This window comes from Mytilus galloprovincialis, chromosome 3 (genome assembly GCF_965363235.1).
Source record: "Mytilus galloprovincialis chromosome 3, xbMytGall1.hap1.1, whole genome shotgun sequence".
NCBI classification, from domain to species: Eukaryota; Metazoa; Mollusca; class Bivalvia; order Mytilida; family Mytilidae; genus Mytilus; species Mytilus galloprovincialis.
Window position 1 is genome coordinate 42,304,312 of NC_134840.1, and position 12,735 is coordinate 42,317,046.

The following is a 12,735-nucleotide window of genomic DNA, read 5'->3' on the forward strand; positions in this document are numbered from 1 at the left end:
TAATAAATTTACCAATAAAAATTCCTTAATTGAGAGTCTTTTTCATTCTCTATCATTTATATCTATTATCTATGTCTATCTGCTTTCATGCCAATTAAATATAATTTGGTTTATTTGTCTTCAAAGGTGTCACGTATTTTGCAGATGATTTTTTTTTATCAAACACTTTGTACGATTTGAAAGTTTATAACATTTCCGGTTATGTTTGCCCAATAACTCCAAAGAAAAGAACATTACAATTAGTGACGAGGATCAGTAAATTAACATCCTGGGATTCCTTTTGACAAAATTTCTCTCAATTGAAAACTTAAAATGTAAATGGGAAGATGTGGTATGAGTGCCAATGAGATAATCTTCCATCCAACTCACAATGTGTAAAAAGTTAACGATTTTAAAATGTTAAAATTCTGCCTTTTAGCTAAATTCCTTATTGTTATAGTCTACTAGAAAGTTTCATTGTATTTCAGTTTCTTATGACTGTCAATCCATGCATTATAATGCTTAGCCTTGAGTTAATCAGACCTTCAAATGTGCTTAATGTTTACCTCAACTTAGTCACACCCTCTGTTTACATGTGATTACAAAATCATGTCAGGTAAAGAAAAAATAACAAATGACATCATATCATATGACATATTTAGTTTAAATTAATTATCATTTTATTCTTTTATCATAAAAAAAACAAATATAAATAAAAGTAAAATTCGTGATAGAAAAATGGAGTTCGTTTATAGCAACATACCAAATAAAATGAAAGGTCATGATAAAATAATTATCAAATCAAATTATATAATTGTCATTTTTTTTTAATGCAACAGAGGTAGTGTTTATAAACTATCTTCTTCAAAATGCACGGGACAGTAAGATTTATAATAATACATATAACATAGATCACATGAAGATCAACAGTGTGATTAAAGCACATTAAAACTGAATTAATTGGATATGGCTTGGGATCGAAAATGAAAAAAGCATACCAGTGAAGGAAACTTATCTTTAAAATTGGATATTCGGTTATTTTATTTTCGACGAAGAACAAAACACGAAGAAATATGCAAAGACATATCTTCAGTTAAAATTATAAGCCCTTTCTGCGTAGCATCTTGTTAAATTCGTTTAAACCTTATTCTTCATTTTCTTGCCATAACATATTTCTTAATAACATTACCAATGCGGAATTAACCATAAACATATTGACTTGTCAAATATATGTTTCTCAATTTGGTAACATATTTGTGTTGTTGTGAGGAGAAGAGACTCATGTTTATATTATTATCACTCGACAGACGTATGATCCTCAAATTATTAAATAAAGTTTACACTGTTTAAAAGTAAGATGAGGTTTGATGTTCTGGTACACATCTATTATCAGTATAAGTTCTACAAGTCATCACTAAAGTAGGCGATGCTTCGAAAAGTTCTGCAAGTCATCCCTAAAGTAGGCGATGCTTCGTAAAATGTCATAGTAGGAGTGTTATTATGAAAAAGCGAGGATGTATATAATTGACAAGTTTAGTGGTGTGAACAGCAATCCTACATAACCTACCATAGAAACATATGTACCTTAGTTCTTTGTGTTTTGCAAATGGCAATCCTATACAAGAAATCGCAGACACATCTGAAAATTCGGTGAGACAACAAAAGATAGATCACAAAGCTATTGATAGAAACAATACATTCATAAAACAAATATCACAACACACACTAGAGAAACTAAAGCAATAGCAATGTCAAAAAGTATAACAAATATACCCACCTCGCAGGTAAGTTAAAAAAGGTGGAAGTCAAAGTATAACAAATATATCCACCTCGCAGGTAAGTTCAAAAAAGTGGAAGTCAAAGTATAACAAATATATCCACCTCGCAGGTAAGTTCAAAAAGGCGGAAGTCAAAGTATAACAAATATACCCACCTCGCAGGTAAAATCAAAAAGATGGAAGTCAAAGTATAACAAATATATATCCACCTCGCAGGTAAGTTCAAAAAGGCGGAAGTCAAAGTATAAGAAATATCCCCACCTCGCAGGTAAGTTCAAAAAGGCTGAAGTCCATAAAAACGTGACTCAATCAAACGTTAGACGTTACTGACCAACAGAACGAATGAAAACAACTACCAGTTTTCTTGTAAAATCTTCCCCAAAGTTCCCAGGAAGTTGTTCCTAATAAACAAATGGTGATCGTTGTGTTGCTTTAGACAAGAAAAACTTTTTGAAGGCGGTGATAACTTCACTTCAGTGATTAAAATAAAGAGAAACAGATGATACAGCCAACTACGAATACAAATCGTAGTTATAAAAGAATCTGAGAGATTTGTTTGACCGATCTCGTAGATATTTATGATATAATTTTGCATGTTTGGGAAATTCTAGTCACTAGCTTTTATTTCATTTTCAACAATTACCTTAACCATTTGGTATAGTACCAGCACGAGCTGCTAAAATATATCTAAAAATTGTTTAAGAAAGTAAATCACACTATAAGTTATCTGGTTTATAGTCGCCAAAAAACTTGGCAATTTACATTAATATTAATGTTTTCCTATACATTGCCTGTCGTGTTTTTACAATTTTTATATTTGTAAATGGTAAATTTGTAAATGTATTCATACCAAAAAGTAAATTGTATTGGAATAGTTTCAAAACTTGTTATATATTTCTTTGAAATTTTCTTTTGGAAACAACTAAGGCAGTAGCTAAAAGAATAAGTTAATCAATTACCGCATATACATAATATTCTGAATTACTAGTATGCTACAATATATAATTTTAAATGTAAAAATAAACTCTATCATAACAATTATCGTTGTTTAATTGCTAAATACATATTGTAAACCGTCTTACGAAATAAAACCAGAAGTCCTTTTCAAAAATGTATTACATGCAATTAATATTTTTCGCACAGCCAATACTGTTTATTTCTAAACTTTCAAACAAAACATTGGATGATACAGTTGTGTTTTTAACTTGGTATCAGAAGCAAATGTATTTATGATCTCTCCTCTTTTTTATTACCTTAAAAACAGCAGTGCAGAGTATTCGTTATTTATGTCAAAGACATCTAGTTATCTGTATTGTAATACTTGTATACTGCTTATTTTTTAAATTTTATTTCGGAAACACAAAACACTTAATTTTTTTCTTTTAGTAACTGTTGGCCATGTTGTTTGACTAATATAAATTTTAATAAAAAACACAATATTTAAAATAAATGGGGTCTAAACTACCTAAAACGTATCCTAAATATAATACAATACGTTTCTTGAGTTTTATTCCATCTTGTATAATATAAGTTGACCTGGCTTTTTAGGGATCTACAATGTTAAACGTGAGTTGGCGGGAGCTAATGTATTAATTATTCTAACACTTTTAGTTAGGGTGAGTCTCATTGCAACCAAAAATGTTTTTACATTTATATATCCGTTTTATGACCTCACAAATAAAATTTCTTACCAGGCGTAATTATTAGTGCATTTTATTGGAAATTGTAAGTAATTAATGTTATTTTTTGCAGATTTAATTAATGTACAATTTTCGTTCATTCACACCCTTATCATTAAATCTTTCAGTTTGTAAGTGACAGTGAAAGGGTTTAACACGACGATAAATTCAAATGAAAAATACACGGAGAGACAAATATAACCACTGATCATCCCAAAGACGAAACAAATCGTATTTTTATTTATTTACATGAAGTATCAAAGTTAAACAAAAATATGAAGTGAAAGTGGTATAAAAGATGGAAATAGTTCTTACTAAATCATTCGTCTAAAGACCATTTCTGTGTTTAGCTTCAACAGAAACGGTTAAACACAAAAGTGATGTATTCAGACATGAAAGCATGAGGAGCTATATGAATAGAAGGGACATATAACGAATAGCCAAATTATTAATGGTCAACTTTGCCTCAGGTAGTTTGAACCTACGTTTTGAGTAATTTATCAATGGAATATGTAGGGAAAAAAGTTAAAAATCATGTCAATAAGAAAGCGCATTAGAATTGACCACGTGCTTGTTAATGTAATATACAATGTGTCTGAAGTTAAGAACGCTCATAAACCTAAACAATTAAAAGATAAGGATGTCTGAGACCTGTAAACGTGACTAGCTATATGACCAACACAGATTTAAAAAGAAAAGCAAGAATCATAAAAAGTAAACTTTGCCTGAGAGAGTTGGAACTGTTATTCATGAATCACTAGAAGCCATTACAAACTCGTGTCATAAAGGATGTTTCAAGACCCAGAATTTGTAAAACTGTTCGTAAAATCAAAATGAACCATTATGCGCACATTAGAAAATATGACAGAATACATGTGTAATTTTAAATCAGATGAAACACTGAGAAACAGATAATTTCACGTTTTGAGGATAAGGAACAACTGCAACTAGTCAAAATTATCATAACTGTTTTGTTATTAAAGATCGCTGTTTTGATGAGTCTATCTGTGTCAGTTTTGATAAACCCTAATTTAGTGACTGCTATATACATACACGGTTTTATTTTAGCAATAATGTACACTTATGTCCACACTAATGAAAATTTTAAAATTTAAAAAATATCGTGTTTCAATCTGGCATGACATCATGGTTGCGTTTTTATACATACAACAACATATAATTGTTGCTATATCTAAGAAAAACAAAATTTTAAAAAGACCTAAATATTGAAGGAGACATTCTTTACAGCGTGACTTACCTCAAATATCATTGGAACATATTACATTGTATTACAAGGACATCGTCAATTTATCTGAAAGTGAAATTCAAAAGATTTACAAACGATATATATATATATTATATATATATATAACCAGTCTAAAAGGGTACAACATCACCTAAAAAATAACAATAAAATGAACAAATGTAACTATAGATATTTCGGATAACAGATATCCTTCATCAGTATGACCATGATGTAAAATGAATCATGTCAATCTATTCTAATTATAACACTATCTCAATCTTAAATTCATACACACAAAAAAAAATCAGTTTAAGCGAACATCAGAGAAGCTGGTACAATTTTAAAATTTTCAAACACGACGCAAAGACTGCACAGATATGCAAAAATAAAAATAGTTATTTATGATAAGAACTGCCACAAAGGTGATGATAGTTAAGATGCAACAACAACTGCGTGGAAGAACAGTCCTAATAAACAGCCCTGCCCAATCTAAGTTGGTGTAATATTTCAAATTTGACAAAGGAGGAGCAATTACAACAGAGACTGCGTATTTAAACATCCGAAATATATAGCAGTTTGATAATGATTAAAAAAATGAATATTTTGATAAAGGTTAAACAATTGAACGTGCCTACGTACTTATACGTCCCTGCCAATCCTGTAATTTAAACTAGTATAATTAAAAAATTCTTGAAATGTGTAAGAGTCCAGTACGTAAGCCGGAGTTACTGGAAACAAATGATGGCAGGAAAGAGTGATGGTACGGAAAATAAGAGACTCGTTCTAGGTTTTTTCATTGATGCCCTCTTGGGAAACCTTTGAGCTTTCTTATCCAAAATCTTTCCTTGGCAAGTCTGTCGGCCCTTGACCAACCCTCGTTGTGATCTATGATGATGATGGGAAGGTTTTTGAGATCAGATTGGGTGTGCCCAGATGATCTCAAATGACGACTTATGGGGAAATCGGGCTTGCAGGTGTAGTCACTACGATGATCATTCATGCGTCTGTTGAATGGCTGTTCTGTATCGCCAACATACTGCATGCCACATCGACACTGAAGAAGGTATACAACATTCTTGGTTTTGCAAGTTACATCACAAAATATAGTGTATACAGACCCTGTGGAGTTGCAAGTACATTTTTTAGTATTCAGTATTTGTTGGCAAGTCAGACATCATTTGTTACCACACGACAGTTGCACAGCTTTTATAACGGGGGGAAGTGAGCTTTCACAAATAAGTCTTTGAGACTTCCTGGTCTCCAAAAAACTAAGACAGGAGGATTGGGAAAGATTTTTGTTAATTTTTGGTGATAAGCAATAATTTGCCAATTGGCACGGATCAAACGTGAAAGGTTAGTAAAGGCGGGATTTGCGTCGTGTTCGGAAATTTTAAAATTGTACCAAAGTCTCTAACGTTCGCTAGAACTGTTTTCTTTTGTATGAACTCAAGATTGTTATAGTGTTATAATAAGAATAGATTGTCATGATTCATTTTACATCGTGGTCATACTGATGAAGGATATCTGTTATCTGAAATATCTACAGTTACATTTGTTCATTTTATTGTTATTTTTTTGTGATGTTGTACCCTTTTAGACTGCTTATATATTATATTTTGTAGTGTAATGTATCATATTTATATGATTCATCGCCCCGTAAGATTTATCGTTGGACATTTATTCAGTCATTATATATATATATAAAAAATAAAATTGAGAATGGAAATGGGGAATGTGTCAAAGAGACAACAACCCGACGATAGAACAGACAACAGCAGAAGGTCACCAATTTATATCATCTGTTCAGTTTTTCATCTTTGTGCGATGATATTCAACATTTTTTAGTGTTCTGTTTTCCATCTATTTATCGGTATTGTTAAACAATCTTTTAGACTCATATATATATATGTGTGTGTGTGTGTGTGACTCTGATAATGTATGTCTGGTAATTATTTTTCGTAATTAGGGCTGTTATTAAAAACGCGATATTTTTTTAGCTGAGATTTCTCTACAGAGTGTTTGAAAAAGATTGACTTCTCATAAGGGTTGAGATTCAAATAAAAAAAGATGTTTTAACTGCTGTTTCGACTTGCCGTTCAATCTTGGATTTTACAGTCACTACTACCAGTTAGTTCTTGTCCATTCGTTTTTGATGCGTTTTGTTATTTGATTTTGCCATGTGATTATGGACTTTCCGAATTCATTTTCCTCTGGGTTCAGTATTGTTGTGATCTTACTTTTTATGACCCACCTACGATAGTAGAGGGGCATTATGTTTTCTGGTGTGTGGCTCCGTTCGTCCGTCCGTCCGTCCGTCCGTCCGTCCGTCCAGGTTAAAGTTTTTGGTCAAGGTAGTTTTTGATGAAGCTGAAGTCCAATCAACTTGAAACTTAGTACACTTGTTGCTTATGAGATGATCTTTCTAATTTTTAAGCCAAATTAGACTTTTGACCCCAATTTCACGGTCCACTGAACATAGAAAATGAAAGTGGGAGTTTCAGGTTAAAGTTTTTGGTCAAGGTAGTTTTTGATGAAGCTGAAGTCCAATCAACTTGAAACTTAGTAAACTTGTTGCTTATGATATGATCTTTCTAATTTTAAAGCCAAATTAGATAATTACCCAATTTCACGGTCCATGGAACATGGAAAAGGATAGTGCGAGTGGGGCATTCGTGTACTTTGGACACATTCTTGTTAAATCAACGATTCAGTTTGGCAAGGGTTAAAACAGTGCGTTTTCAAGGCTCATCATGATTTATGATATTTTGTTTGCTGAAAGACCTATGATAATTGAATTATTTAAAATTAAAACACTCTCTCTCTATCTCCTTTTATTTTTGTTCTTTTTACAGTACTTATTCACGTACAAAGTTAGTTATAAAACATGTTTTTTCCACCATATTTCTACACAAGGAAATGTTTGTACCAATAAATTATAATGAAAGTTTATTTCGATCCCTTTTTGATTTTTTTTTTTTTTTTTTGGTATCCGGTTTTTTGATTATTTCACTTGTTTTCTATGTAAAGTCTGACATGTTGTATTTTACCTGTTTATTTAAAAAGGCCGTATGTTAAATCTTTGGCCATCTGTCTCATTGACTTTGTTATGAAAGCTCAACATATTTAATTCGTTAAATAAACAAACCAATTACTAATACATGTATAAAAAATATATATTATTTAAAACTAATCTGTAAACTAGTTTTCTGATTAAAGATACAAAGTAAATATTATAAAATGATAATGTGACTGTCATACATGTGAGATGTTTAGCTAGCTATACATTCACCATTTTCTATATATGAAATGCCTATCAGGAATGTAACAGTAGTTTTCCATTCGTTTGATTTGTGCAAGCTTTTGATTTTACCATTTGATATAGGACATTCCGTTTTGAATTTTCCTTGAATTCGGTAATTATGTTATATTACTTCGTACTTATACTCCTTTCTAAGTTCATGTTCTGTTCTGCAAAAATGCTTTCTTTAAATTTTTCTTATAAGATATTCAAGACAAGATGAGAACCACAAATAAAAATTACGAATGGCAATATATAAATAAAATTAAAAATTACAAATATGTTTTTCCCAACACAAATTCTTTTTACTGCATAAAGGTATAAAAGTTTAAATAGTTACGTATCTCGAACCAAGAACAGATAGCTTATGGACAAGATCATTTACAATTAAATATCAATATCATGTTTACAAACTTAATCACTGTCTATACAGTAAATTTAAAAGTTTGCATATTTGTGTGTGACAAAAAATAAACCTTAAGGATGTACACCTCTGAGGAGCCAAAAATTTCTAGAATTAAACTTTTTTTCTTAACCTGATTTTTGGGTTTATAAGACTGTAACAAAATAATTGGTGAAGAAAAAATCATATGGTGGTGCACTTCTTTTTTTGCTATGGCCCTTTTAAAATGCCCAGTTTTGATGATTTTTCCCGTTTTTCATCGATTTTTACCTATTTTTGGGCAATTATCCTGAAAAATATCACAGTTCCAAAATTAAGCTTTTTTTATACTTTCTAGAAAGATGAGGTGGACCAATCTGAATACATTTTACTTTAAAAAAAACTATAGGTAGGTGTTAATATAAGAAAGTTTTATCATATTTTGACGCTTTTTTGTGTAAAATTTGCCATGCTGTCAATTTTGTATTTTTGTGATTTTTCTCAGTTTTAAGAACAAAATGCATATTATTTCAACTTTTTTGTTATAAATGATTGAAAACATACATATCTAGCAAATATGAAAAGACCAAAATGAAATGGGATGTACATAATTCCTGTAAAATCATTTTTTGTATCCGTCACCTATTTTCTCAAAATTTTGGCTAAAAATACAGACTTGATTGGTCGTAAAATTTGAAAACTGGATTTCTCAAAAACCGTTCATTGTAAATACACAATTCTTTCACAGATTTATATTTGATTATAATATTTTTAAAATTCATTGATATTTTCCGCGTGTATTACATATTTTGGAAATAATTCAAGAACGAGATTTCAACGAGACTGAACGAGACTGAAAAGTCAGAAGAATAGATCTTTAAGTTTGTGGTTGGTGTTTTTTTGGTGTTGTTCTTTTTTTTTTTTTTTTTTTGGTAAATCTGATTTTCTATTTATCAAATCAAACCCAATGCTGCCATTCAATCAATAAAGATAATCAAATTCATCTGTAGAACACAAGGTTTCCAAAATTTAAATGTAAACAATTCAATACATATAGATATTGAAAGCAAAATAAAACGCCTGAACAAAGATACAGCATAAAGTCAAAACATGAAAGTAGCCTTTAAGCTAATAGGAAACATGATTTTTTTTTATGTCGCCATGATTAAATAATATGTGTTAATTTACGTGCCTTCGAATACGTTAATTCATTTTGTTTTCAAAAAAAGTTGCAATAATTTAAAACGTATTTTTTTTTATCACGTTTAGGTTTTTGGGAAGATGGTTCCGGCTATAGTTTTCTCGAGAGCATAACCATAACTGCTGCAATTAAATAATAAAAAATAAATTTACTTAAATGTACGACAGATTATATTCTAGAATATAAACCATAATACCGTTCCCTTGTGAAGCCAACAAAGTTTCATATTACAAATACATTTGTTTTATCAACATTGTTTGTGCGAGACATTTCTACAGCCTGGTTTCATCGACGAAGTAAAAATCCATCTTGTCATTGTGAAGAGAATATCGAATTATCTTTGCTAGCTCCATCATCCAATATCACTCAAACCGAGTGTTTTACGCCTACGCAAGCCTGGCATCAGGCCTCAATCAATAGTTGATTCATCAAAATAGTCGTGGTTTTGGTGTGAAACAAATGAAAATAGATGCAATTGTCATTTCATTTCCTTGATAGGCTAGCCTCAGATTATTATTGTATTTACACTTTATATTGATAAACCATGAAATGTAACAACCCAATTCTATCAAGGATTACCAAAAGATCCGTAGTTATAATGGTTAATTAACTTAAATAAGAATGGTTGATAAAGGACATTGTTTACATTTTATGAATGGAATTAGGGCATCCGACATTTTAAATTGTTAAGAATGCAACTATGGGTAATTTTAGTTGACGTTTCGGGTGACTGTGTATACATTTGGAACTTATTATATCACATAAAATCTATCTTTATTAATATTGTTATGGTAAAATAATTTTTTTTTTTTTTGTATTTATTGAACATAATTACATTACCATAAAAAAAAATCCAATTCTGCGAAAAATTAAATCGACTTCGAGTAAACATTTCAAACTGCAAAAAATATTATTCTTATTCCAAGTAAGTTTTTTTTTTAAAAACCTGAAACTAACTCAATTTAGAACAAAACTACGAAAAACCTTTGTCTTACTCCCTGATTTACTCTCAAATATTGCAATTGTGAACACAGTTACATATATTGCATTTATATTGTTGGTATATAATATTTTGTTACCTTTCCCGGTATCAACTTCTACTCCGTTTACAAGCATAAACAATTCATAAAAACTACAAGGTTTATAAAATGATACACCAGATATGCGTTTCGTCTTCAAAAGACTCGTCATTGACGCTATAAAGGTAAGAAGCCAAACCAAGACAAATATTTTTTTCAGAAATATTTCTGACAATAATTTGAATATCTTTTTAAAAGAACAAAATCTTTGACAGGTTAAACTAAGCTTTTTCAACAACCTGATTATGCGACTTCTGTAACAAAAAAATATTGCAATTGTGCCACATAAAAAGTGATAATTCTTTTAGCATTCATTGAATAAGCTCGTTAAATTCAATATATCTAATAAACGAAAATATTTGAACGTTAAAAAATAACTGAAAAATATATTTAAGAAATCGTGAAATTTCTTTTATAAAACAAAATAAGTTTTTATCCACGTGTTATTCATACTAACATCTTAACGTCACATTTTTGCAACAAAAAAAAAAAAAAAACATTTGAGTATAAGCATTGATGTGTGCGCGATCTACTATTGTTTCATTTTTGCATAATTAATGTGCTTTGTGGACCGTTGGTATGAAATAAATGTCGTATGTGGGATCTACTATCGTTACTTTTGTATATTCAACTGTTCTTTGTGTACCATTTGTATGAACTGTGGTCGGTGTGCGATTTGCTAATTTAAATGATGTTACATTTCAATATATTGAGCTGTTCTTTGTGGACCACAGGTTTTCAACTATGTGTCGTGTATGCAATATATTAAAGGAACATTTCTGTATATTACACTGTGATTTTGTACCTTTAGTATGCAATGTGTCGTATGTGTACTCTTCTACTGTTACATATCAAACTCTACATTGTGTACAGTTGGTAATCTTCAACTGTTGTATTACTGTAAATTGCAGTTTTTGTATAATCTGTGTGCAATTTACTACTGACACTTTTATATATATATTGAACCGTATTTTGTGTGATGTGTATTGTAGTGAATGTATTGGTGATTTGTCAACTTTATTACTCTTTATTTAATAGTTTTGGTGTGTTTTTTCCAGAGCTGTTTTAATGCGTACTTTAATGTATTTATATCGAGATAATAAAGTTATATATCTTTTCTATTTTTTTCTGTTGAAATAAAATATACCAATTATCATGTTTATAGTATAACTAATCGCCGTATTTGAATATCAAAAATAAGACAACGCGTGACCGAACGACGCATGGATTAAACGAGTGCGCAGCACGAGTTTAATCCATAGCGGCGTTCGGTCACAAGTTGTCTTATTTTTGATATTCAAATACGGCGATTAGTTATTCTTTTTATTACATTGGCCAATGGCTTTTTTTTTATGAAATTAATGTAGCAAATGTAAGGAACTATATCTTTTTCCTACGCATTGACAATTTGTTTTGATCCGACGTTATCGACGTCTTGACAACGCCTATTGTTGTATGACGTCAGAGAGTGAAATAACCACGTTTATTTCACATGTGAAATTATCGGTTTTTATTTAACTGGGAAATCAATGTAATTTATTGCAACCAATGTAATAATCATATAAAAAAGGCATACTTTAAAAAACGTAGAAGTAGGCAAATTCAGGTCTCTTTACTGACTTCAACTGTATATGTCAGCATTTAAAGGTCCCGACTACAAAATTAGGTTTCCGCTTAAACTTTAAAACTAATGACTTACAATTCAATTTACCAAAAGCAAATACGGCAGACAATAATCAGTGACAACCACTGTATTTCAGACTTCTTGCTTGAGGCAGATACTTAAAGAATGTTTTTGTGTGCTCTCAACCCTGCCGTAAAATGGAACAGTAATGTAACATCAGCACATAAAATAAAACCGTAAAAAACAATTGCAAAATTCAATAGAACGGTACCTAACAAAGAATAATAATCAAAACAATATACAAAACAAACACGATATTAAAACATTCGAAGTTACTGGCTGCTATGTCAAAGCTAATAACAACAAAAAGATAAATCAAGTTCATCCGGACTAAAGTATCAATCAGTATCCATCCGGCATATTGAGTGTAAAGACGTCATAAACAGTCTCAAAAACACATGACCTAGTG

General features: G+C 30.6%; 1 long non-coding RNA gene across 2 annotated transcripts in view; it reads right to left on the bottom strand.

The window, feature by feature from the left end:
• The window catches only part of LOC143066422 (uncharacterized), a 46,040-nt gene that overhangs the window by 7,320 nt on the left and 25,985 nt on the right, over positions 1 to 12,735 (bottom strand). For both annotated transcript variants that reach the window (XR_012975611.1, XR_012975612.1), the window contains one exon: positions 4,695 to 4,748. This is a non-coding gene — a long non-coding RNA (uncharacterized LOC143066422). The remainder of the gene's footprint in view (positions 1 to 4,694; positions 4,749 to 12,735) is intronic.